Genomic DNA, 26,052 nt, shown 5'->3' with positions numbered 1-26,052 from the left:
TTACATTTTCTTCAGTTTTTAAAATATATCATTTTTGAAAGGAGTCCAGAGGTTTCATCAGTGGCCAATGGGTTTCATGATGCAAAAATATTAAGGACTTCTGAATTAGAATGCCAAAGTATTTCCACAAGGAGTTGGCACCTGATTTCATTCTTGAAAGAATCTAATGATGCTGAGATAGAAATTAGGAGAGAATATATTTCAGCATGGGGCACAGCCTATGCAAAGAGATAGAGGTGGGAGACAAAACGACAAATTTGACAAGTAGGTCAATATGGCTGGGACAGAGTGTGAAAGGGGATGTAAAATAAATCTGAAAAAGAAGACTGAATCCAGACTTTGAAAGACTTTAATTACCATTGAGAGGGACTATATGTTACCTCAGACATACAAAAAATTCACTGGAGATTTTTTTAGCAGTGAATTGATTAATCTTGTCCTGTAGAAAGATTATTTTGGCATCTGTATGAAGGTTTTTTTTTTTTTTTTTTTTTTTAACCCTTGTACTTCGGTGTATTGTCTCATAGGTGGAAGATTGGTAAGGGTGGGCAATGGGGGTCAAGTGACTTGCCCAGGGTCACACAGCTGGGAAGTGGCTGAGGCCGGGTTTGAACCTAGGACCTCCTGTCTCTAGGCCTGACTCTCACTGTATGAAGGTTTTATAGGAGAGGGAAGACAATGGAAGAGAGAATAATTGGGACACTCTTGAAATAATTCACATGTGATGTAATAAGGAACTGAATTAGATAATTCAAGAGTGGTAGTTGTGTGTGGAGAGAGATGTTATAGAATCAGTAATGCTTGTAAAGAGGGAAGAGTTCAAGGTTCATTCCTTAATTTCTTTATTTATTCAACAAGCACTAATAAGCATCAAAGGTGGTGAACCTGATGACTTAGACAATGGTAGTAACTCAACAAAATAGGGAAGTTTAGAAAAGGAGTGGATTTAAGTGGAAATGATGAGTTGTATTTTGAACATGTTAAGCTTAAGGTGTCTGAAGCAGTCCAGCAGCTCCATGAAGATTCCTAGTGGGTAGGACACTCAGAAAGGGGAACCAGGGACTGAGAGAAAATGGGTTACGGGTCAAGGACTACGGGAAAGAGAACACAAGGCGGAAATAAAGACACACAAAGAAAGTTCTGGCATAAGGTAGACAGCGAGCAAGCTCTAGTGGTAAAGAGCTTCCATGGTTCAGAGCTTAACCCTTAGTTGCCAGACTGCTATTTTTATTGGGGTTATAGCAGTATATGGGGAAGGGAAAAGACAAGTGGTCTGATACATTGGCCCTATGAGATAATCATTATGAGACCCAAACTGTAGGAACCTAAAATAATAGGTAGAGCTAACACCTAGATTAGGAATCCATATGGCCTAAGGTCTTGGTACATATGTTAATTGGTTGTTATTAGTAAAATAAGGAGACTGAGATAACTGACACTCTTCCAGAGTGTAGCCTTAGGGAAGGGCTAGGAATTTGGCAAGGTCGAGGTTCAATTTAACTCAAGGTTATAGAAATCAATCATAAATAATACTAGAGTCAGTTTTTGAGCACCCTTAAAATAATATCAAGATTAATGTATACCTGGATTGCTACAGTGTCTTTCAGGATAACCAGACAAATATATAAGATTGAGGCTCAGAGATAGACTAGAACTGGATATATAGATCTATTAATCATTTGTATGGAGAATATAATTGAACCCACAGGACGTGATGAGACCTCCAGGAAAGAAAGTGGTGAGAGAAAGAAAATGACCTAGCACAAATCATTGGGGATGTCCACAGGTGAGGATCAATGATCTCCCAACAAAGAAAACTGAGAAGAAGCAGTCTTTCAGATAGAAGGAAACCAAGAGAGAAGGGTCACAGAAGCTGAGAATTCAAGAAGAAGGGATTGACTAAGTCAGGAGCTTCCTAGTGATCGAGAAAGATAAAAACTAAAAAATGAATATTGAATTAACTGATTCAGAGATTTTTTTCTAAACTTTCAGAGAATACTTTTAGTCAAGTGATAAGAATGGAAGTCACTTAAATGTTATCTCCTCATTCCTGTAAGAATGATAACATTCTCAAGGTTGAATTAGCTTTCTTGGATTTCACATCACATTGTTGGCTCATATTGACCTCAAAGTCCACTAAAACCAGCAGATATTTTTCAGATAGATTGTTGTCAAACTATGCCTTACCTGTTTTGGATATACAAATACCTGATTTTTTCAAACCAGATGTAACTTATCCTTCTTAAATTTGATCTTAGTTCAGTTCAAGATCCCAGTCCGTTAAGATCATTATGTATCTTGCAGTTTTCATCCCATTAATTTACCTTCTTAGCTTTCTTTCATGTTCAAATTTAATAAGCATGTCTCATATCCAATTGTTCTAGAGGTATATTGATGTGTCACATAACCAATCCCTGGGGCATTTCACTGAGGGTTTTCTTACAAATTGACTTCAAGTCATTCTTTGGGGCCGGTCATTCAACCAGTTCCAGATTCTTTAACTGTATTAAATAATTTTTAGTTGTGTCTGATGCTTCGTGACTCTGAGGTTTTCTTGGCAAGCATCCTAGAGCTTTTTGCCATTTCCCTCTTCAGGTCATTTTACATATGAGGAAACTGAGGCAAATAGGATTGAGTGACTTGCCCAGGGTCACTCAACTAGTAAGTCTCTAAGCCAGTGGTTCCCAAACTTTTTTGGCCTACTGCCCCCTTTCCAGAAAAAATATTACTTAGCACCCCTGGAAATTAATTTTTAAAAATTTTAATAGCAATTAATAGGAAAGATAAATACAGCTGTGGCCATCACCACTCCCCTTGATCACTGCAGCACTCACCAGGGGGTGGTGGCGCCCACTTTGGGAATAACTGGTCTAAGCCATGATGTGAACTCAGAAAGCTGAGTTTTCTTGTCTCCAGGAGTGGCACTATATCTACTGTGCCAATCAGCTGCTCCTAACTATACCATTATCTAGCTTGTATTACTCTGTTTTCTAGAACACTAGAAACTTCAACAAATACTTTGCTAAAATCTTGATGAATTATATCTCTAACTTTCCATTTAGTAACCTTGAGGAGGTTTGATTAGATTATCTCAAATGCCCTTTAAAATTTAAAATGTTAAATTCTGTGTATTGAAGTAAACATCATCATCATTACAACTCTATGTTACAGTTCAGTCTAACTAAACCCTTAGAAAATATATTTTAAAATTTTATCCTTCAAAGATCCATGTTAAACAAATATGGTACTGATACCTAAAACAGCAAGAACAAAAATAGAGAAAAAAATTTTAAGCTAATTTCATTAAAGCATATAGATGCAAAAATTCTCAAATAAAATATTAGCCAGGAGAATACAACAATATATCATAAAGATTATATTTTATGACCAAACAGGATTTATACTAGGTATGGATGGTTTAATATAAGGAAAATATTAATATAATTAATCACATCAACAAAAAGTAACAAAAATCTTATGATTATATCAACAAATAGATATAGGAAAATCTTGACAAAATACAACATTCATTAAAAGTATTTGAAAGCATAGGTATAAATGTATATTTACTTAGATTAATAAGTATATATTTAAAATTATCAGCAAACATATATAGTGGGGATAAGTTCAGAAAGCATCCCTATGAGGTCAAGATTAAAACAAGTATATCCATTATCACCAATATTATTTAACATTGTACAAAAATGCCAACAATAGCAATAAGAGAAGAAAAAGAAATTGAAGGTATCAGAATGGACAAAGAGGTAATAAACTATCTCTTTTCACAGATATATATACACACATATAAAATTGTAGAGATTCAACTAAAATATAATTGAAACTATCAATATTTTTAGCAAAACAGCAGAATTTAAAATAAAAGCACATAAATCATCATCATTTCTATATATCACTAACAATGAACACCATTATGAGGCAGTAAGAGATAACTCATTTAAATTCACATTAGGTAAAATAAAATTAAAACACCAGCATTTTTATATATGACTAACAATGTACCATTAAGAAGTAGTAAGTGATAACCCATTTAAATTCATCTATGTAGAATAAAATAACTAGAAGTATATCTTTTAAAAAATACAGAAACTATATGAATATAACTGTAAAATACTTTTTATATAGTTAGATTTAAGTAATTGGAGAAATAATAATTGTTCATGAGTGGGCAGAGGCAATATAATTAAAAATCATAGTCCTTCCTAAACTGATCTTACCCAATGCCATTATAATTAAATTACCAAAAAATATTTTATTGAATTAGAAAAATAAAATAATTCATTTGGAAAAACAAAAGGACAAGAATATTAAAGGTAAAAATGAAAATGTTCAAGAAGGAGGTCTAGCATATCAGAATTCAAACTAAATTATAAAGCAATAATTATCAAAACTATCTGATTTTGGCAAAGAAATAGAAAAGGAACAGAATAAACATAAACAACATAGTAAAAAAATATTAACTTTACATTTGAGAAAGGTAAATATCCAAGTTTTTGGAATAAGAATTCACTATTTAGTAAAAATTGGTTGAAAAACTGGAAAATAGGACTTCTGGGGTCAGAGCCAAGATGGTGGAGTGAACCAGAGCTGCTCCATGTCACCATGATAATCTTCTCTGACCAAGATTAAAATATTGCCACAAAACAAACATAGGAATGAAAGAACCAACAAGGAGACAGTGAAACAACATTCAAGAAAAGAAAAACTCAAAATGTAGGCAGAGAATATCTGGGGCACTGGGGTGAGAGGAGAGCAGAGCTACCAAGAGGCTATAGCAAGAAGGGAAGAGCAAGCCAAAAGCCACCTCCCCTACACCCTTGGGTGGAGGCACCAAGCCAAAATTCAGATCCTGAGACCCTGCTTGGGCAAATAGTGGTACAAGCCAACCCACAGGCTTTGAAATTTCAAACCTGTGGAGAAGTCCAGAGTCACAGCCCAGAGCAGACTGGGCTGAAGTGGGCTGATCCTTGTGGACCCAGAGTAAAGCCAGGAATCCCAGTCTGGGTTCGGAATGAGGACATAGTTTACACTTTGGGGTGAGGACACAGTTCACAGCCCCCCTTCCCCACCTCCCCATCTTGTTGCTCAAAACCAAGAGCACAACTCCAAGTCAGGGCAATCAAAGGTGTGCCTGATTGAATCAAGTACACAGTGAGACCAAAAAATTGAGCCTAAGCCTGGGGCTAGAATTTGATCAACCCCTGACTTGATCAAGTTCAGAGTGAGATTAAAAATTTATTCCCAAACCTGAGACAAGTCCTTAAACCATCAGCATCTTTAGGGTCAATTGAATAAGTAGGAGGAGGAGGCTCTTAGAGCTCTGAGCCCTCAGATGATCACATCAGCCTCCAAGAACTGAAACTGTTAAAAACCCAGAAAATAAGTTAAAATTTAGCATCAAGGAAGGACAGAAGTTTAAGAAGGTACCCGAAATCCCCAAAAAACAGAGCCTACCATTAATTAGATAGGAAAAATGAGCAAAAAACAAAAAAAGCACCTAACTCTAAAGAATTTTTATGTAGACAAAGAACAAGGTATAGACACAGAAGGGGACAGTGAAAGCAAATCAACTACATGCAAAGTCCAAAAGAAAAATATGATTGGACACAGATTCTTGAAGCACTCAAAAAGACTTCAAAAACCAATTAAAGAGGCAGAGGAAAAGTGGGGAAGAGAAATGAAAGTGATACATGAAGAAAGGAAAGTGATGCAAGAAGAAATGAAAGTGATGAAAGAAGAAATAGGCCAACTGAAAAAGGAGAACTAAAAACTGACAGAGGAAAATCAGGCTTTAAAAATCTGAATTGACCATCTAGAAACTAATGATTTCATGATTTCAAGAAATAATAAAGTACGATCAGAGGAATGAAAAAATAGTGGAAAATATGAAGTATCTTATTGAAAAAACAACTGACCTAGAAAATAGATCTAGGAGAGACAATTTGGACTATCTGAAAGACATGATAAAGAAAAATTGGAAAACATTTTGGCAAGTATTAGATATATACCAATATTTCACACCCATTTTCCAGGAAAAGATAAAAGTGTATACATCACTTAGGTATAAAGGGAGATATAAACAAATGAGGAGAACAGGGAACACATTACATATAAAATTTAGGGATAGGAGAAGAATTTATGAATAACTAAGAGATGGAAAACATTGTAAAATGTAAAATGATAATTTTGAATACACTAAATTGAAAAGTTTTTGTACAGATAAAACTAATGTAGTCAAGATTGGAAGAAAAGCAATAGGTTGGGGAAAATTTTTAAAGACAATTTCTCAGATAGAGGTTCATATTTAAAATAGAGAACTTTGTCAAATATATTAGACTGTGAGCTCTTTCCCAATTCATAAATGGTCTAAAGAGTTGAACAGTTTTTGGATGAAGAAATCAAAACTATATTTGACTATATGAAAAAATGTTCTAAATCATAATTGGTTAGAGAAATGCAAACAAAACAACTCTGAGATATCTCATACCTATCAGATTGGTTAAAATGATAAAAGGGAAAAATGATAAATGTTGGAGACTATATAGAAAAATAAGGACACTAATACATTGTTGGTGGAATTTTGAAGTGATGCAACCATTTTGGAAGCAATGTGGAATTATACTTAGAGTTATAAAACTGTGTATACTTTTGGACACAATAATACTACTATTAGTTTTATTTCCTAAGGTGATTAATGAAAAAGGAAAAGAAACTATATGCTCCAAAATATTTATAGCAGCTCTTTTTGTAGTGACAGATTAGAAATTGAAGTGATATTGATCAATTAGGGAATGGCTAAACAAGGTGTGATATGTGGTTGCTATTGTGCCACAGGAAGTAATAAAAAAGATGATCACAAAAAAAAAAAACCAGAAAGATTTACATGAGATGATACAAAGCATAGTGAGCAGAAACAAGAGAATTTGTACACAATAATAACAATAATGTGTGATGACCAGTTGTGAATGACTTAACTATTATCAGAGAGGCAACGATGCAGGACAACTCCAAGGAACTCATGATGAAAAAAGGATATTTACCACCACAGAAGGAACAGATGGAGTCAGAATACAGATTGAAACATACCATTCTTTACTTTAATTCCTCCATGCACTTTTTTTCTAGTGTAAACAATATGTTTCTTGTTTCACAAGATGACAAACAGGTAGACATGTGTTATATGATAATATATACAACCTATATCATATTACCTGCCTTCTTGAGAAGGGAAGAAGAATGGGAGTGGGGGGGAAAGAATGAGATGGATTTTTTTTGACATAGCTTATGTAAGAATTTAAAATTTTTAATATTATTATTATTATATATTATAAGTTATTGAATATTTATAACAAATCATATATGTGTATAAATAGTAACCAAAAAATCCTTATTGCTTCACTAATGTGAATATTGCTTCATGTGATACAGACTACAACTCTTTTATAACCTTATACATGCTTTTTTATACTTGCTATGGCCCCAAATTTATCAATCTTCATATCTAGCCTTGTGATGTGTCTCCCCAAATGTGGTAAACTGATCTTTGGCCATAAATCAGGATTATACTAGAGCATCAGAATGAGAATTTAAAAACCTTACACTCTTTTTCTCCCTAACAATATAGTACATAAAAAAGCATTTATAAAAAAACAAATCATTTTATTTGGATAAGTTAAAATACTGATTATATTATGTATAACAGGAACTCATTTCTTCATAAAACTCCTGATGCTCATATTTCATACAAATATTGAAAATTGGTAATTATACCCAATTAAGAAGTCATTTATATTTTTTGGATTATGAACTTCCATTGAAAATTGGGCAAGTTGATATCTGAATCTTAATGAATACTGGTCATATGAAATACCCTTGTCAGAAGAAAAATGCTTCTCAAAGTCATAATTAGAAAGAAAGATTTTTTAATTAATTAATGGGCAGAGTAGATTGTCAAGACTTCAAAGTATATGTGCTAAAGTCCTCTTCAAGATGGAAGGTACTAATTGGTAGAAGGGAACATGTTGTTTTTTTGTGATAGCAAAGAGCTGAAAATAAAATAGTTGCCCATTGATTGGGTAGTGGCTAAACATTGTGATACATGAAAGTAATGGAGTATTATTATTCTGAAAGAACAATAAAAATGAAGAATTTAAAGATGGAAACTAGGAAGACATATGAACTTATATGATGCCAGAGGAAGCAAACAGACTCAAGTAAATCATATATGTGGTGTCTGCAACATTATAAGTGGAAAGAAATGAAAAAAAAATGAAACCTAACACTGTATACTTTTTCATTTTATTTCATTTATTTTTAAAATCCCTTGCCTTCTTTTTTATTTTGAATATTTTCTCCTAGTTACATATTTCATGTTCTTTCCCTTTCCCCCAACACCTCTAACCCCCCTTAGCCGACGCACAATTCCACTGGGTTTTACATGTATGATCACTACCTAATTCTGTATTATTGATAGTTGGACTAGAGTTATCATTTAGTGTCTACATCCCCAATAATATCCCTAACAGCTCATGTGTTCAAGCAGTTGTTTTTCTTCTGTGTTTTTCCTCCCACAGTTCTTCCTCTGAATGTGGTTAGTTTTCTTTCTCAATAAGTCCCTCAGCCTTGCTCTGGATCCACAGTGTATCCGTCTCTGTATATAATGTTCTCCTGGATCTGCGCCTTTCACTCTGCATCAGTTCCTGGAGGTCATTCCAGTTCACATGGAATTCCTCCAGCTCATTATTCCTTTGAGCACAATAGTATTCCATCACCAACAGATACCACAATTTATTCAGCCATTCCCCAATCGAAGGGCATCCCTCATTTTCCAATTTTTTGCCACCACAAAAAGCGTGGCTATAAATATTTTTGAACAAGTCTTTTTCCTTATTATCTCTTTAGGGTATAATCCAAGCAGTGCTATGGCTAGATCAAAAGGCAAATAGTCTTTTAAAGCCCTTTGAGCATAATTCCAAATTGCCATCCATAAAATCCCTTACCTTCTGAGTTAGTATCCGTTCTAAGCCTAAGGACTAGGCACCCAGAGTTAAATGACTTACACAGAATCACAAAGCTGGGAAATGCTTGAGGTCATATTTGAACTCAGGACCTCCCATTTCTAGGTGTTAATCCACCTGAGCCACCTATTTGCCCCAACCGTGTACTTTATAATGGCCAAACTTGAATAAGAATTGAGAAAATGAATCTCCTATTCTTTGAAAAGATGAAAAACTGGCTATATAATATTGTATATTCTTTTAGACATAGTTGATGTTTTGATTGGTTTCATTAAATGTTTCTCCACCCCTTCCCCAATTTGCTTAAAAAAATATTGATACAAAGGATGGCTTTTTGGGTGGGGAAACAGGGGAAGGGAAAATTTTGAAAATGAAGATGGTATAAAAAAACATTTAGATAGACAAGACAATACTATCTTGTGATTACCAGGTTATAGTATACTGTCAGATGTTAATAAGCACAAATCATTCTACACTAGTGGATCACTTTTAATGACATAAACATAACGGTTTTCTTCTCAGTTCTGATCATGATAGAAATGGAGTTATGTACCAGAATGCAGATTCAGGATGTTTCCATCCTCCTTGTTCATTGAAATGGTATGAAAGTATCCAACTGAGGTTTCCTGAATTTATCATTTTGATACATGCCATTAATTAGAAAAGGTATGCAAACTACTGTAGATTTTTAGGGAACAATAGTATGAACTTGCAAAAGATACAACGACATACTTTTAGAATGTGTGTGCGCGTGTACATTTACACCACAAAATACAAACTAATCTAAAAGTCAAGTACATAAGTCATTGGCACCTTAGGGTGGCAGCAGCTTATCCACAATTGACTTAAGCAGATGTTGCTACTGTTATTATCTTGCATTTCAACATTCATGAATAAATTTCCTCATCCGGAGGCACACAAACACACGCATTCATGAAAGAACCTACACAAATCTCTTTATTTTTAGGAGATTACATAAAATATTTATGGTCCTCTATCTTTCCAACCAATTACTTTTTCTAAGAAAAAAAGATACATATGAAATGTGATTAAAATTTTACCTTATGACAAATAACGTGCAATTAACTCCTACATTTCCACATTTCTTTCAGATATGGTTGGTATATGTCAGGAAATAGCTATCACTTTTGAACAAACTAGAAATACTCTATATCAACTGTGGCAGGCAAGTCAAAACACAATGTAGATTTCTTATCAATCAGAATGTCAAATGATCTCATTATAGTTTCAGGTCTGTATGTAGATGCATTTCAACTACTCAGTCTTTTCTGCAAGAAGGCTTAGTAAAGATTAAGTCATTTCCCAGCGACAGTTGGCTAAGGCAAGTGAGTGGAAGCTTTGATGATCCTTGTCAGTTACTTTCCAATAACTTTGCTTTAGACAGTAGTGTATTAGGAATAACCACTGTCACAATTATTGCCAAGACATGACTGCAATTCTTTTGAAAGAATATTTCTTCCTTACGTTTTCCTCCAACTGGTTTTGAGACCTTTACTCTTCTTACAACTATGCCTGAAAATGATTGGGTCAAATAGTCACCTTGCAAATTAATTAACAGAACGTTATTGAATGGAAATTTACCCCCTTTTTAGAAGGCTAAGAGGTAAAGTTGACTTGGTAAGTAAGTCTTTTGTCTTGTGTGCACAAACGTATCATGATTTATTAATTAATATTATATTTCCTCCTAAGCATTTCATACTTGGGTGGCAATTTGTTTGAAAGCCTGTTTCCCTTCCCTCCCAATATCCTCCCTTATGTTTTTTAAAAAAACAATCCTTACTTCCATCTTAGAATCAATACTGCGTATAGGTTCCATGTCAGAAGAGTGGTAAGAGTACATAAATGGGGGTTAAGTGACTTGCCCACGATAGTGTCTAGGAGAGATGACTGAGACCAGATTCCAACCTAGGAACTCTCATCTCTCGGTCCTACTCTCAATCTACCTGAGCTACCTAGCTGCCCCACCTCCTTTTATTTTAAATAAAATTTTCTTTCTTACTTTGGTTTAATTCTGGGAGTCAGATATTGTGTATGAGTGTTGTCTCTCTCATAAGCCTGTGAGTCAAATGAAAATGTAGGGTGAGGACATTCAGTCGACAAGTGAATCATTCACAACCATTTTTCATCTGCTATGGAACAAAAAGGTCCAGAAAGATAAAATCGAAGCAGTCCCTTCCCTCAAGGAGTTTATACTCCAGCTTACATTGGTGCCAGATAGAAATCATGAACCTAAAACGCCAGCTTGTATGAATGTCCTGCATCATCTCCACTCGTTCTCGCTTGTATAAGGGACCACGGAGCCCCTCGCGACATTCTTTTGGAAGGCATGGTCCAGAGCAGTCTGAGGGTGACTAGAATCAAATGAGATAACAAAAATAATGGTGCAAACCTTAAAGAGCTCTCCATACAAATGTGAGCCATCGCCAGTAACCTGATCAGCTTTAGACCAGTTCCCCAGGCTCCAGATTTCTACCTATGGTCAGGCAGAGAGGGGAATGAGATCTCCCCAGTAAGGATTCATCCTCAGGAACAAAGATACACACACCTGCGCGCACAAAAGATGAACTCTACATATATCACAAAGATGGTACCTCAGGGAACTAGTTCCCACCCAACCTCCCTTGCTCAACAGAGTCAGCAACCTGTCATAACTCCTTAGCAAGGCTTGAAAGGGGCTGATCAGAATAACTAGCGCTGGGAGGTCTCTGGTACTGATTTATATAGGGTACTACTTCTACACAGGGGGCAGAGGCTACTCTGCAGGGATAACTCTAACTGTGCCAGATGGTAACTTGTTTACAACCTACTGCATCTGTGTCTCTGAGCCCTGTGGCTGCTCTGCAGTGATGTTGCTGACAGTCATCAGCTCTGATCTGCTGACAGCTTGTGATGTATTTATATAGTGCATACAAATCTTAATCTTCCATGTGCATGAGTGGCTGAACACTCTAGGAATGATTCTAGCTGCTTCTGATCTTGGATTTTCAAAATACGGTTTCTCTTTTCTCCAAGAAATTAATAGTATTCAAAACCATCTGGAATAGTGTGTCTAGTTCTGGGTGCCACAATTTAAGAGAAAAATTGACAAACTGGAATGTGTCCAGGAGAGTATGACAAGGGTGGCAAGGGTACTAAAGTCAATACCACATGAGGAGTAGTTCAAAGGACTTGGGGATGTTTTAAGCTGGAGAAGGGAAGACATAACAGCTCTCTTTAAGTGGCTGAAGGACTGTCATATGAGAGAGGAACTGCACTTGTTCTGTTTGGCCTTAGTGGACACAACTAAGAGCGATGAATTAGTAAGAAGTAGAGAAACAAATTTAGACTAAAAAAGTCAATGAGGAAAAACTTCCTGACAATTTTTGTCATTGAGTTGTTTCAGTCATGCCAGATTTTTTTGAGACTCCATTTAGGGTTTCCTTGGCAAAAATAGTGGAAGGTCTTTTCCTTCTTGAGCTCATTTTACAGATGAGGAAACTAGAATAAATAGGTTTAAGTGACTTTCCCAGGGTCACACAGCTAGTAAGAGTCTAAGGATGGTTTTAAATTAAATAAGATGAATCTTCCCGGTTCCAGGTCTAATACTATCTACTGTGTCACCTAGCTTCTTCCTGACAATTAGAATTGTCCAAAAGTGAAATGCTCTGTGTTGGGACATAATTAGATCCTTAATATAGGAGGCCTTCAAAAAATGACTCAATGACTGGAGTTATGGGACTATATATTCAGAGAAAGAGTGCAAGCTATAAGTATAGAAAACATTAAGTAACTTCCATTGTGAACTTCTTTCAATAATATTTGGGGAGGATCTGGTCACTGTCTTTCCCTTTTTTTGTCTTTTGTCTCACTGTTTTGTTTTGTTTTTGTTTTTTTCCCTGGGTGATTATGGAAGGTATTCCTCTGATACAGGTTGGACTAGGGGATCTCTGAGGCTACTTCCTATGTAGAACTTACAACTTAAATATAAAAATAATACCAAACTACCTCTGACCTAGAATGAGCTGCCTTTTGAAATGGGAGGTGGGGAGAAGACAGAATAATATGCCCTCTCACTCAGATCCACCCCAGATTATAGATGGATCATAGCTTGAAGGGATAACATATCAAAAGAATATATATGGGATATAAGAAAAATACATATGGTATATATAAAAGATATATGAAGAATAGGTCAGTACTCAATTCAAAATTGTGTTGTACAATGAGTAAGTTGGATTAGATTGAGGTGAGTTGGTTTTCTGCTAATTTTTGGAGAAGGGCACCTTTAATTCAGTATTGACTCTTTTCTCAGAAAATGAAGATCTTCTTCATTGCCCTTTGTAGCTAGAAAAGTTTGTAGAAGATAAGACATTTTTTCTTCCTTGGGTGAATTGTAGAGGATCAAAGCCTATATCCTGAAGATGCAGAGAAGGATTCAAAAAGAGATCTGAAGTCTTTCTCTTAGGCTTGTTTTAACCCTTCTGGTCAACTATGATAGCTGCAGACTCTTGGTTCTGCTCCCACTCTCTTCTCTGCCTGACAACAAAAATTGCAGAAGCCTTTTGACTTGGCTTTCTGTGTCTCTTGCTGACTCTGAGTCTTCTGGAAGAGGGAGTAGCAGGAGACAGAAGAGTGGCTCATCACTTTCATTGCAGATAATGGTGTAATAGAAAGCCACTCTATTTGTCAATGCTTAGGTAATCCTGAGGGTATGAAACCTCCAGAGACTTGGGGTTTGAAGGCTCAGAGAGAGATGGTAGAAGATACAAGGGCAGGATTCTTTAAATGATTCCCCCTGTCCTCTCAAGAATGAGGGATATAGTAGAGTCTGCCCCAAAGTCCTCCTTTTCTGTTTCTTACAATGTATTTTCCTGATATGATATCAATGATGTGATGTGTTCCTGATATGTGTTCTTATAATGCAAGTTAGACTAGGGCAGGAGCTCTTAATCCTTTTGGTTTCTTCAAACTCTTTGGCAGTCTAATGAAGTCTATTGACCATTTCTCTGAATACTGCTTTTTATGACATAAAATAAAATGTATGGATAAAGAAACCAATTATAGTAAAACCTAGTTAACAAACTTAAAAAAAAGTCCATAGAACCCAGTTTAAGAATCTCTGGACTGGGAGATTTCCAAGGTTCCTTCCAAATTAGATTCTGTAAAGGGCCAGCAAAATAAACCACGAATAATTTTGTTTCTAGGGAGGGAGAAAAAAAGAAAAGCATTTACATAATACTTATTATGTTCCCAGAAACTGTTCTAAACATTAAACAAATATTATCTCTTTTGATCTCTACAACAATCTTGCAAGATAGGTGCTAAAATTATCCCCATGTTACAGTTGAGGAAACTGAGGCAAATAGAGGTGAAGTGACTTTCCTGGGGCCACACAGGTGTTAAGTGATTGAGGCCAAATTTGAACCCAGCTCTTTCTGACTCCAGGTCCAGCACTCTATCCATCAGGTGCCTCAATGTAGGAAAATGAATAGCAATAGCAGTATCAGACTATTAATCAAACTGGAGTTTAATCTATCTTAAAGAGTTTTAGCACAGTGGGAAAGCAGCAGTGCAAAAGGTTTTGCTAAAGGTTTGTACGAGTTCCTAGATTAGTAAATTAATGCTTCTACCCAAGAGCAGATAGATATTTAAGTAGCAACTAGCTATATAATAACTATTGATGTATTAAGATTGTCCTTCAAAATTCTATGGCTATAGTTTTCTGGAGAAGAGAGCAAAGGATGGAATAAGGAAGGATTTTTGTTCTGATGGGGCGAGGTGGCTATAGTGGTTTGGGGTCTCAGGTACTTCCCTTGCTATCCCTGGGTATTGTTAACATTCCACTCATCAGGGGAGCATTCCAAGCGAGTGTGTTTCTCTCAGGGTGTCTCATGAGTCTGTGGTCATATTGTTGAAATGTAATTGCTCTGTGATGGTTTTATTTTCTTAGGCTCAAAGAAGCTCAGTACCAGATATGTATCTTCTATTAATTCTCTTTTTTAAAGGCACGTCGGGTAGGGGGTAGGAATATGACAAAGATCTTTCTTGAACCATCAGATTAATTGCTTTAAATTAATATTGTATAAAAGGTCAGTATAAAGTCTTGCATATAAATCTAAGCCAAACAATTCTTTGTTATACAGTTCACTAATAGAACAAAATAACTTTTAATAACAAAATGTTATCTTGCATTTCATTAACATCAATCAGAATAGGAAATGAACTTTGCAGTTCAAAATGTCCTAAAATTTGCTCTCAAATTCCTTTGTATGCATTTTCAACAGTTGAATATTCTTGGAATTTTGAATGTTAATTTAAGTCCTTAAAGAAAAAGGCAGTTACTGTGGAAACTGAACCAAACAATGGGAACATTGCTAAATAATTTAGCTACATAAAAAAGATACTTCCTTTTGAATTCATTTCCTGAAGAGGAAAATTTATTTCAATAAAAACTGTGAGTGATCTTAAGAGATTTACTAAAACTTTCAGGTTAAATAGTCAGGTAGATTATTGGTACTATTATTTTTATAAGCTCATTAAGTCCCTTTTCAGAGACACCCTCTGGTTTGCTTCATATTAGTATTGGGACTTTTATTTTTCATAACACTTTGGCCCCTGGAGATGATGACAATTATGATGCTGCTGATGGTGGTAGCAATAGTAATAGCAGTGGGACCCACATTTGGAGAAGCCCACCTGTGAGGAGGCCTCCATATTGTGAGATCTGTCATTAGATGGCTCAAAGGAAGGAAGAATAGACATCTTTAGCCTCTTTTCCTCTCACCTTTCTCCAATAGATTTTTATTCCTGTCAAAAGGGAAAGCAGGAGGCTGGAACTTAAATCTTCAAGAATATTTGAAGAGAAGGGGTCTTATTCATAAGAGCTAATCCTAGAAGCAGAACATTTTTCTCTACAAAAAGAGCAATTCGGCCTCAAATAGCATAGTTGCTGAAGATTCATCTTGGAACCTTCATATGGATATTGTTATTTGTGTCATCATGGAGGATGATGGAAAGAAGGACTGGGCACTCCATTTGGAAGTGCCTGAAGGAACCAGGGACAGTTTTTCCTCTTCTAGCACTTGGCAACTATTTGAAATCTTACTGGGTATAATAATTCACAACTTCCAACACAACATCTCATCATAATGTATGTAAATTGTGCTATGGATTAAAAAATTCTTTTAGTAGTATGGGGGAATGCTCAACAAAAAGCTGCTCATTACTATTCATTATTCTTTCTAATTTACCAATTTCTTTTGAAGATATTCCATCGCCCCTAGTCACCTAGGCTTACGATCTAGATGTCATTCTCAATCCCTAAATATCCAATCTGTTCATAAGTCCTGTCATCTCTACCTTCACAACAACTCTTCTATACATCCTTTCTCTCCTTTGACTCTACCTCTCACTACCATATCATAGGATCTCATCTCATCCTGCCTAGATTCTTTATTGCAATATTCTTCTGGTTGGTCTTCCTACCCTGTCTTTTTCTGCTCCAGTCCCTCCTCAATACAGCGCTTCAAGCAATCTGCCTAAAGCTAGAGTCTGACCACATTGCTTCCCCATTGAATAACTTCTGAAGGATCAGATAGAAAATCCTGTTTGGTATAACCTGACTCCTTCTGCCTTTTCAGTCTTCTTGTCTGTTACTACTCTTCTCTGAGATTCAGTGACATTGCCTGCCTTGCTTTTTCTTTTATAAAATACTCTTTCTCTTGACTCTACCTTTTTAATGGCTATCCCTATGCCTGAAATTTCCTACTTCTTCACTTCTACCTCTACAAGTTTAAGTTAATATCTTCTACAAGAAGCCTTTCACTAGTTCTCCTTCATGTTAATGCATTCCCTCTAAGATTATCTCTGATTTACTACATGTTTGTATTTATATATACTATTTACTAGTATATTTATATACTACTACAAATACTACATATTTATATCTATAAAAATCTGTCATCTTTGCACCTATGTATGTATGTATCTATCATTTGCACATTATATTGCTTTATTAGATTGTGAGCTGCTTGAAGACAGGAATCTTCCTTCTTATTAACCTGGCTTGATTTGGAGATCATTAGTTGCTAATGTTGGAGAATGGACAGCTCCATGAGCTCTATGGATTCTTAAAATTAGCTCCATAAATCCAGAAATATAGTTAGTACTTAATAAGTTGTGTGTTGATTAATATATCAAGTGAGTGTGAGACCAGTTAGCATATGTTCCATAACCATATGTCATTAATCTTGAGAAGAACCCTACTAGTCAACGTGATCTGTGCAAATCTGTAATCATTACCAGAAGAGCAACCTTAAACAAGGATGCCTGACCATTTTTGGAAGAAGCTACTTTCCCTTAAAGCCTTAAGAGTGGGAGAAAAATGACTAGGGGGTATTCCCTGAGTAGGAAGATGTTGAAATCTAATTCCATGAATGGATGTATTGGTGTGGGAGCCCATTAGAGTGCCAGAAAACTGCAGAGATTGGGACATTTTAGGAACGAGTGGGAAGAACTGGCTTGAAAATATTTCAAGTTAAGCCATAGAATATTAGTAGACTTCAATATGATGCCTGAGCAACTGTGATCTGATTCATCTATCCTATGGATAGTGCATCCGTACAATTTCTTTATCAAAGATTACCCAATGAGCCAGAAGACAGATTTTTGAAGATTTAAAAAGTTTTCTCATGTCAATCTTAGTACTGTAAGTTTTGAAGATTTTATAATACTCTGTGTTTGAAATTATTTCATAGTTTATCTTGAAAAGGACAATGATTTTTAACTTCTATATGTGATGAAATAACCCTTTCTTTATTCTTGGTTGGATTTGTGTGAGGGCATAATAATCTATTACTCCTTATGGTATATTATAAACCTTCATGGGTTTTCTGGGTTAAAGTTTTTATTGTGCCCACTATGAGAAATAATATGATTAAACTGAAGTTGGGAATGTTGGTAGATTCTTCTTCATGTGGAGGATTCATCTTAAAGCACTGAACATGAAAGTTGATGGGGGACCATAAGAAGTGTTGTTCACTTGTTTCAGTCATGTCTGACTCTGTGTGATCCCATTTGAATTTTTCTTGACAAAGATACTGGAGTGGTTTGCCATTTCCTTCTTCAGCTCATTTCTCATTTTATGGATAAGAAACTGAGGCAAACAGGGTTAAGTGGCTTGCCCATATGACACTGCTAGTGTCTGAGACCGGATTTGGACTCCTGAAGATGAGTCTTCTGGATTCCTGATTCCTGGCACTTTATCCACTGCCTAAATTCTTTTTTTTATTTCTAGCTGCCTGCCCAAAGAAGTACTGGCTGTGAATTGATATTGGGAACCATAAATTTGACACAAAGGAATATTAACATCATGGCAGCTGATAGATGATAGGAACCAGCTCAGCCTATAAGTAAATGAATTGAGTCAGGACAAAAATCCTGTACTAATCTCTAGATTAATAATGGCTGCTATTTAACTCTTCCACAGAAGTTTTGCTCTGAAAAGTTTACTCTTCTTAGCATGTAAGTGATTCTGGGCTCTTGAAAATATTGATGCATAAAAGAGCCCTAGCAGATCATGGGAAATTGAGAAGGCTTTCAGGATTGACCTATTGAAAGACTGTCAATTGACAACCAGACTACCTAAATTCAAGATCTTAATCATATGTTTGGCTAGAAGATTCTGAATTTTTCTTTTATGCTGACTCTCAAAGAACTTTACTAAGTCAGAGAAGAAATGTATTCAGTTTAAAAAAACAAAACAAAACTGGGAATTCTCTAATCTGGGCCAAGAGATAGGAAAAACATCCAGTGTTGGGAGAGGGGAAAGGATATTGGGATGGACTCAGAGACACTAGCATGAGGTGGTGATCCAGTGAGATAGGGGCAATCAGGAAGGAATTCAGGATAGCAGATCATCCGGTAGCTTCCAATCCAATCCATTAAGCATTTATTAATCACCTATTATGTGTAAGGCATATGTAATAATGAAAGCAAACATTATTCATTAAAAATAACATTGACTGGTGGGGAAGGGCAAAATATAACATACTAACAGATAAGTAAATAATAGTTGGAAGAGGAGAAGATAGCTTTAATAGTTAGGTAGCATGGTAGATAGAGTACTGGCCCTGGAGTCAGAAGATCTGAGTTCAAATACAGTCATAGACACTTACTAGCTGTGTGACTTTGGGCAAGCCACAACCTTTGCTTCAACTTTTTCACTTGTAAATGAAGATAATAGTATCTATCTTCCAGGGTTGTTATGAAGATCAAATGAGATAATAAAAATGTTAGCTATTAATTTTATTATTGATAGTTGGAAGACGAGGAAAGACTTCCAATAAGAGGTCATATATGACTCTTTTTCTTTTAAATCTTACCTTCCATCTTAGAATCAAGACTAAATATTGGAATAGGCAATTGAGGTGAGTTACTTTCCTAGGGTCACACAGCTAGGGAGGCCAGATTTGAACCCAAGACTTCCCATTTCTAGGCCTGGTTCTCTATCCACTGAACCACCTAGCTACCCCTATATATAACTCTTCTTGAAGGAAGATAAAGACCCTAAGATATGTAAGGTCAGGAGATAGAAGAGGAATATAAGAACATGGAACAATTTTGAAAAATAGTGTTGGGGTGATAAATCTTAGAATAAACTGAGTTTGATGAAAGAAGATAAGAGTCTTAGAGGTATTTATAGTAGAAAAAGGGTTAGGTGCATAAGAAAATAATAACTGACCACAGATAATAGGGCTTTGAGGTTCTTTTGTATGTTTTTTTCTCTGCAAAGGATAATGAACTTTACATTGGAAATAAAAAAGTGGTAAACAGGGAGTTTATATCCAAAATAATAATAATAATAATAATAATAATAATAGCTATTATTTATTTAGCAACTATTATGTGCCAAACACTATGCTAGGTGCTTTAAAATGTCATATTTTTTGATTCTCAAAATAACCTTAGAAAATAAGGGTTACTATAAGCCCCATTTTACAAATGAGGAAACTGAGTGCTCCAGGGTCACAAAGTTACTAATTATCTGAGACCAGGGCTGAACTTAGATCTTCCTGACTCCAGGCTTATGACTGTTTCTGTTGAACCGGTAAGAAGATAGTAAAAGAATACCTAGACATCCTTGAATAATAATTCAAGGCAATTGGCCCAGATTAACTATGGTCTTGGTTACTGAAAAAAAAAAAAGATATGAGCTACTGTAATTAATATTTGAAAGATCATGGAAAACAAAAGAGGTGTTGGCAAAGGAAAAATGTCCCTTTTTTAAAAAAAGGGGTAATCAATGATTTTTACTTCAATTCCTATGAAAGTTCTAGAATAAATCATTATGGAAATGGTTGGTGGACAACCATCAAGGTGATTACAGAGAATCTATATGGCTTCATCAAAAATAGGTCATGACAGACTAATTTGTCCTAGAAATTATTCAATATGACCAAGTTGAATTTTACCAGGAACATAAGAATGGTTCAATATTATGAAAACCATGAACACAATCATATTAAAAATAAAAATATACCAAAATACAAGATGCAGAAAAAGCCTTTGAAAAACACAACTCAGTTATGCTATAAAGAATAGGTCTGGAGGAATCTTTTTAAATATCACAAGATATCTTATATCTAAAACCAAAAGCAAACATCATTTACAATGAAGATAAAGTAGAAACTTTCCAAATAAATAGAGAAGTAGCAAGAAGGTCCAATCTCTTCCCTATCTTTCACTGTTTAAAAGTTCTAAAAATACTTGTGGTCACAATAAGATAAGAGAAATAAATTAAAGTTATAAAGGTAGACACAGAAGGAGTAAAACTATCCCAATTTGCTGATAATATGATGTTTTAAATAGAAAATTTAAGGGAATTGGACAAAAAACTATCTGAGACAACTCTTTGGTTTTGGTAACACTTCTCTCTCTTGGTTCTTCTACTATTTTGCCAATTCTACCAGTCATGAGTGTCCAGCAAGGCTTTGTCCTGGGCTATCTTTCTCTTTTTTCTTTACATCCTTAAACGATGAAATCATAAACTTTTATCATTTTAATTATTATCTCTATGTTGATGATCAGCATAGAGAATCAGATCAAAACAATTGGGTTTATTCTCTCTTCTTAACTCTAAGCAATTGTCTATTGGACATTTGGTCTGAATGCTACATATATCATCACTTAGCAAAATGCCTGACACATAGGAGGCATCCTATTCACTTTCTTCTTTTCTTTCACATATTGGTCCACTTGCTATTTCTCCCTTGTCTAGAAAGCTAAATGTTTTATCTTTATGCCTTTTGTACTGACTGAATTCTGTCCCTTGAATTCTTTCATTCCTAACCTGTCTTTTGAAAAACCTTTTTTCCCTCACTGCTTAGTTCAAATGCATTCCTTTTACTGGAAACTTTTCCCTGTTCTTCCAGTTGCTAGGAAATTCCTCTCTAAGTTAAACTTTTATTTATTCTTTATGTATATTTTATGTACTTTTTAATATTTACATGTTTCTCTCATTGGAATGTAAACTCCTTGCAAGGAGGGATTCTTTTGCTTTTTCTTTGTATCCTCAGCCAAAGAAGGACTTAGCTTTTATCCAAGAAAGTGTATAGAAAGAGCATCTACATCAAAGGAACAGAAGATTGATGATGAGTCATTAAAGGAGACTGAGAAGCACTCACATGTATAGAAGAACTGGAAAAGAATAACTAACAAAACTCACAGAATAAAGAGTGCCCATAGGACAAATTAGCCAAGAATATCTAAAATTACAGAGTAGTCAAGGAGGATGAGGACTAAAAAAGGCCTGAAAAGGGCATAGTAATGAAGAGATGATAGGAAGGAGAGAATGGGAGAGAAAAAGATAAGAGAAAAAGAGAGGAGGGAGAGAGACAGAGAAAATTTCAATGGGGTGAGAAATGAATGTGTGATGATGCAGAGAAAACAACCTGTGTAGAGTATCATTTCTAGGACTCTGACTGTGAAGGAGGTATACAATGATAGCTTGAAGGCACCAGTTTTACCCTTACCATACTGACTCTTCTCTAATAACAAATACATTCAAGTAAAACTAAAAGATATAGTAACCACATAGGATTACATGTGCTACATTCCATATACATAGTCTGGCACCTCTACATCTAGAAAAGGGAGGAATAATCGTCAATATTTTAGAAGAAAGGTTATGATGACTAATTAGGGCTTGACTGACTTTAAAAGATTACATTCTTATCTACATTATTATAACACTATGTACATTATTTACATAGGTTTTTTTCTTCATTATGTATCTGTTCACTAAAACCTTCCCATATATTTTGGAATTCCTGTCATCCATTTTTTCTTGCATCAAAATAATGTTTCAATAAAGTCACACAGCACAATCTACTTAGTCATTTTCCAATTGATGAAAACCCACTATTTCTAGTTTTTCATTACTACAAAAAGTGCTGCTATAAATTTATTCATATTAGGTTCTCCCTCTGTATTTAGTTTGTTTGGAATATATGCCCAGTTTTTAAAACACTGGGAACAAGGTTCGGAGAAATCTTACATAATTCCAAACTGTTTTTGAGAAATATTGAACCAATTCATAGTTCTACCACTAAAGTGTTAGTATTTGTCTTCACATATTCCTTCCAAAATGGTCTATTTCCACCTTTTTTTTTGTATTTGTTACTTTGAGACTATGAGATGAGACCTCAGAATTGTTTTAATTGGGGAGGCAAGTTACATTCTAATGACATAGGGACTGAAACTCCCTCTGAATATTTACCCACCTCCCTTGGAAGAAAGGTTCACTTCCTTAAAAAAGCCCTCTAAAGGAGAAAGACTTGTTACCTTTTCTCCCAAAGGGACTTACTAGGATAAAGGTAGTGCTTTTGACTTTGCTTTATTAATTTTTGCTATCTTGTGAGATCATTAGCTTCTACTTGCCCAATTCTAGTCTTTAAATACTGATTTTCAGCTATGATCTTTTGATTTTCCTTTTCGATTTGGTCTATCTTGCTTTTCATGGCTTCCAGCAAGTCAATTCTGGTCTCCAATTTGCTTATTAATTCATGTGATTTTTGTGCTTCTTTTTTCCAAGTGGGAGATTCTGTTTTTTAAACTTTTATTTTCTTTTTGAATTACTTTCATTTATATTTCTCACTTTTCTTCCAATTTTTCTTCTATCTTTCTTACTTGGTTCTTGAACTCCTTTTTGAGTTCCTCAAGAGCTTGTGACCAATTTCCATATTTTTTGGAAAGTTTGGATTTGTTTGCTCATTTGTCACTTTCTGCTGTCACTTCTGAACTCTGCTCTTTTTCTCCATAGAAGTTATCCAGTGTCAAAGACTTTTTCTGTTGCATGTTATTTCTTTTGGTATTTGTGGATTGTAGCTCCTTCAAGGCTGTGCCCCATGGCAATGCCCCTTCACTCATTTGATTTTGATTTTTGTCCTTTTGAGACACTTTATATTGGTAGGTTGTGAGGAGAGTAAGTCCCTCCTTCAACTCTGCCTCTATCTTAGCCCACCTCCTAGGTAGTGTTTTTGAGAAAACATGAGTGGTTGTATAGAATATAAAGTTTTTGTTGTTGACGAAAGTTGAAATTAATAAGATAATGACTTCTTAGGTATTTTACTACAAATGACAAATGATGAGGATTAATGACTAAGATGGAAGTATCACCATCTATAATGTGGTCCTAATCTTCCTAGTCCTTGCTCATCATCACAACTTTATACTTGGGTAGTCGCTGTGAACCACAATGATTTTACATGATATCAAATAGACCAGATGGTTAAGATTGGTGACAATTCTTCTAAAGGTAAAGGTGAAGTTTTGATCTCTTTGGTAAATTTTTTCAAGGACTATTATAACGCTTACTTTCCTTCCCTCCCTCTTCCCTCCCTCCTCTCTCTCTTGTTTCTTCCCTCTCTCCTTTCCTCCCTCTTTTCTTCCTCCCTCCCTTCCTTCCTTCTTCCTTCCTTCCTTCCTTCCTTCCTTCCTTCCTTCCTTGCACTAAGTTCTTCCCCTAGTGTTGCCTCCACAGAACTTCTCAAATCTCTGAGGTCTGAGCTGTCTAGTAAGGGCCCTGAAGTCATTTAAGGAATGAAGACTCCCTATTAGACTTGTAGAACATGTCCATTTTAGAGCTTTTTTCATCATGGTATGGGATATAGTAAGAAGCAACAATTCCAGTTAGGCTTGGTTAGTTTTTTGTTTTTCCTAAAAAAGTAATAAAACTACTTTCAAGACTTAATTGGTTCAGGCATCTAAGATTTAAACAACTGACATAGCTTACCACTCATCTAAGGCATACAAATACCAGCACGCAAGTAAATCAGTGCTTTTTAGATTGATAGAGTCCCTGTTGCCATGTATGTTTTTGTTATTGTTGTTTTTTAAACCCTTATCTTCTATCTTAGAACCAAGCATTGGTTCCAAGGCAGAAGAGTGGTAAGGGATAGGCAACTGGTCTTAAGTGACTTGCTCAGAGTCACACAGCTAGTATCTGAAACCAGATTTGTACCTAGGACCTTTCATGCATGCTAATACATTCCTCCTTATAGAGGTGAGTGATGTTGAGCTCAACAAATTTAATGTTATTCTTTGCATAATATTCTCTTTAAATGATGAACATCCTATTATATTATATAGTTTATAAGACTCACTTTGTTCCAGTTTCAAAACTTAACAACCAGGCCATTTTGAATCAAACCTGGCTCAAAACACAATGCTTTATTAATTTATTTCCTAGGGCTTTAAAAATAAATTCAAGCCATTTCTTTTAATTACTTTCCCCCCACCATTTTCTTAATTTTTTAATTATAGATAGTTTTTGCCCTATAGTCATGCCCCCATTTTGTCATTAGTTGCTTATTATTTGTTCTTTTACCTACTCATTATTCCAAATATATTGAATTGATATAGGTCTATATCATTTGCTTGAGTTCCTTGTATTAAAGAATATTTATTAAATTAAAATCTTTAAAGACGTACTTAATATTTTGACCTCTTTACATAACCATTAAGAATATTAGATGACAGAGAAGTAGGTGAATGAATAAAGCATCTATTAAGCATTTGCTATATGGGAGGCATTGTGCTAATCACTACAATACAAATATAAGCAAGAAAGAGTCTTTATCTCAAAGAGTTCTAATGGAAGAGAACACATAAAAAGAAACTGGAAAAGCTGGAATGCAGGAAGTATGATGAGGAAATTATCAGGAAATGGCATGGAGATCTAGTTCTTAGCAAGAAATGGCAAAACCTCATGTAGTAGATATATATTATAGAAGCAGTCATGTGGCACAGTGGATGGAGTGTTGGGCCTGGATTCAGAAAAATCTGAGTACAAATTAGACTGCAGATACTTTACTAGCTGTGTCACCTTGGGCAAGTCAATCAAACTCTCAATTTCTTAGTTTCTTCAACTGTAAAATGGAAATAATAATAGAACTTTCCATGGTTATTGTAAGAATCAAATGGGTTATTTGTAGAATTCTTTGGGTAATTCCAGGCATATAGAAGGTACTATATAAATGCTAGCAGTTATTATTATTATTAACACTCTTTCTAGTTCTGTGGGACTTGGACAGAATCAAAGGTTGTGGCAGTGGCAATGGCAATATGAGGATGACTAGAGCGTAGTTAATACACTAAGGAGATGGATAATGTTAAGGTCAATTGTAGGTAAATAAGGCAAAAGTTTATCTAATAAAGCTGAAGGACCTAATCAAAGTTAAAAGCTGAGATAGATTATTCCTTATTATTTCCATTTTTTAATATTCTTTGTTACAAACTTTTCAAATTAACTGTTCCAATAGTCTGTTCTGTGATTTGCTTTTTAAAAATCTCTATTACATGTATAACCCAGTGGAATTGCTTGTCAACTCTGAGAGGGAGGGAGGGAGGGAAGAGGGGAAGGAGATGATAAGAATCATGTAACCATGGAAAAATTAAAAAATTAAAAAAAATTTTAAATAAAAAAACGGAAAATATCTCTATTAGATTTATCTAGCTC

This window comes from Gracilinanus agilis, chromosome 5 (genome assembly GCF_016433145.1).
Source record: "Gracilinanus agilis isolate LMUSP501 chromosome 5, AgileGrace, whole genome shotgun sequence".
Taxonomy (NCBI): domain Eukaryota; kingdom Metazoa; phylum Chordata; class Mammalia; order Didelphimorphia; family Didelphidae; genus Gracilinanus; species Gracilinanus agilis.
This window is presented reverse-complemented; position numbering follows the sequence as displayed.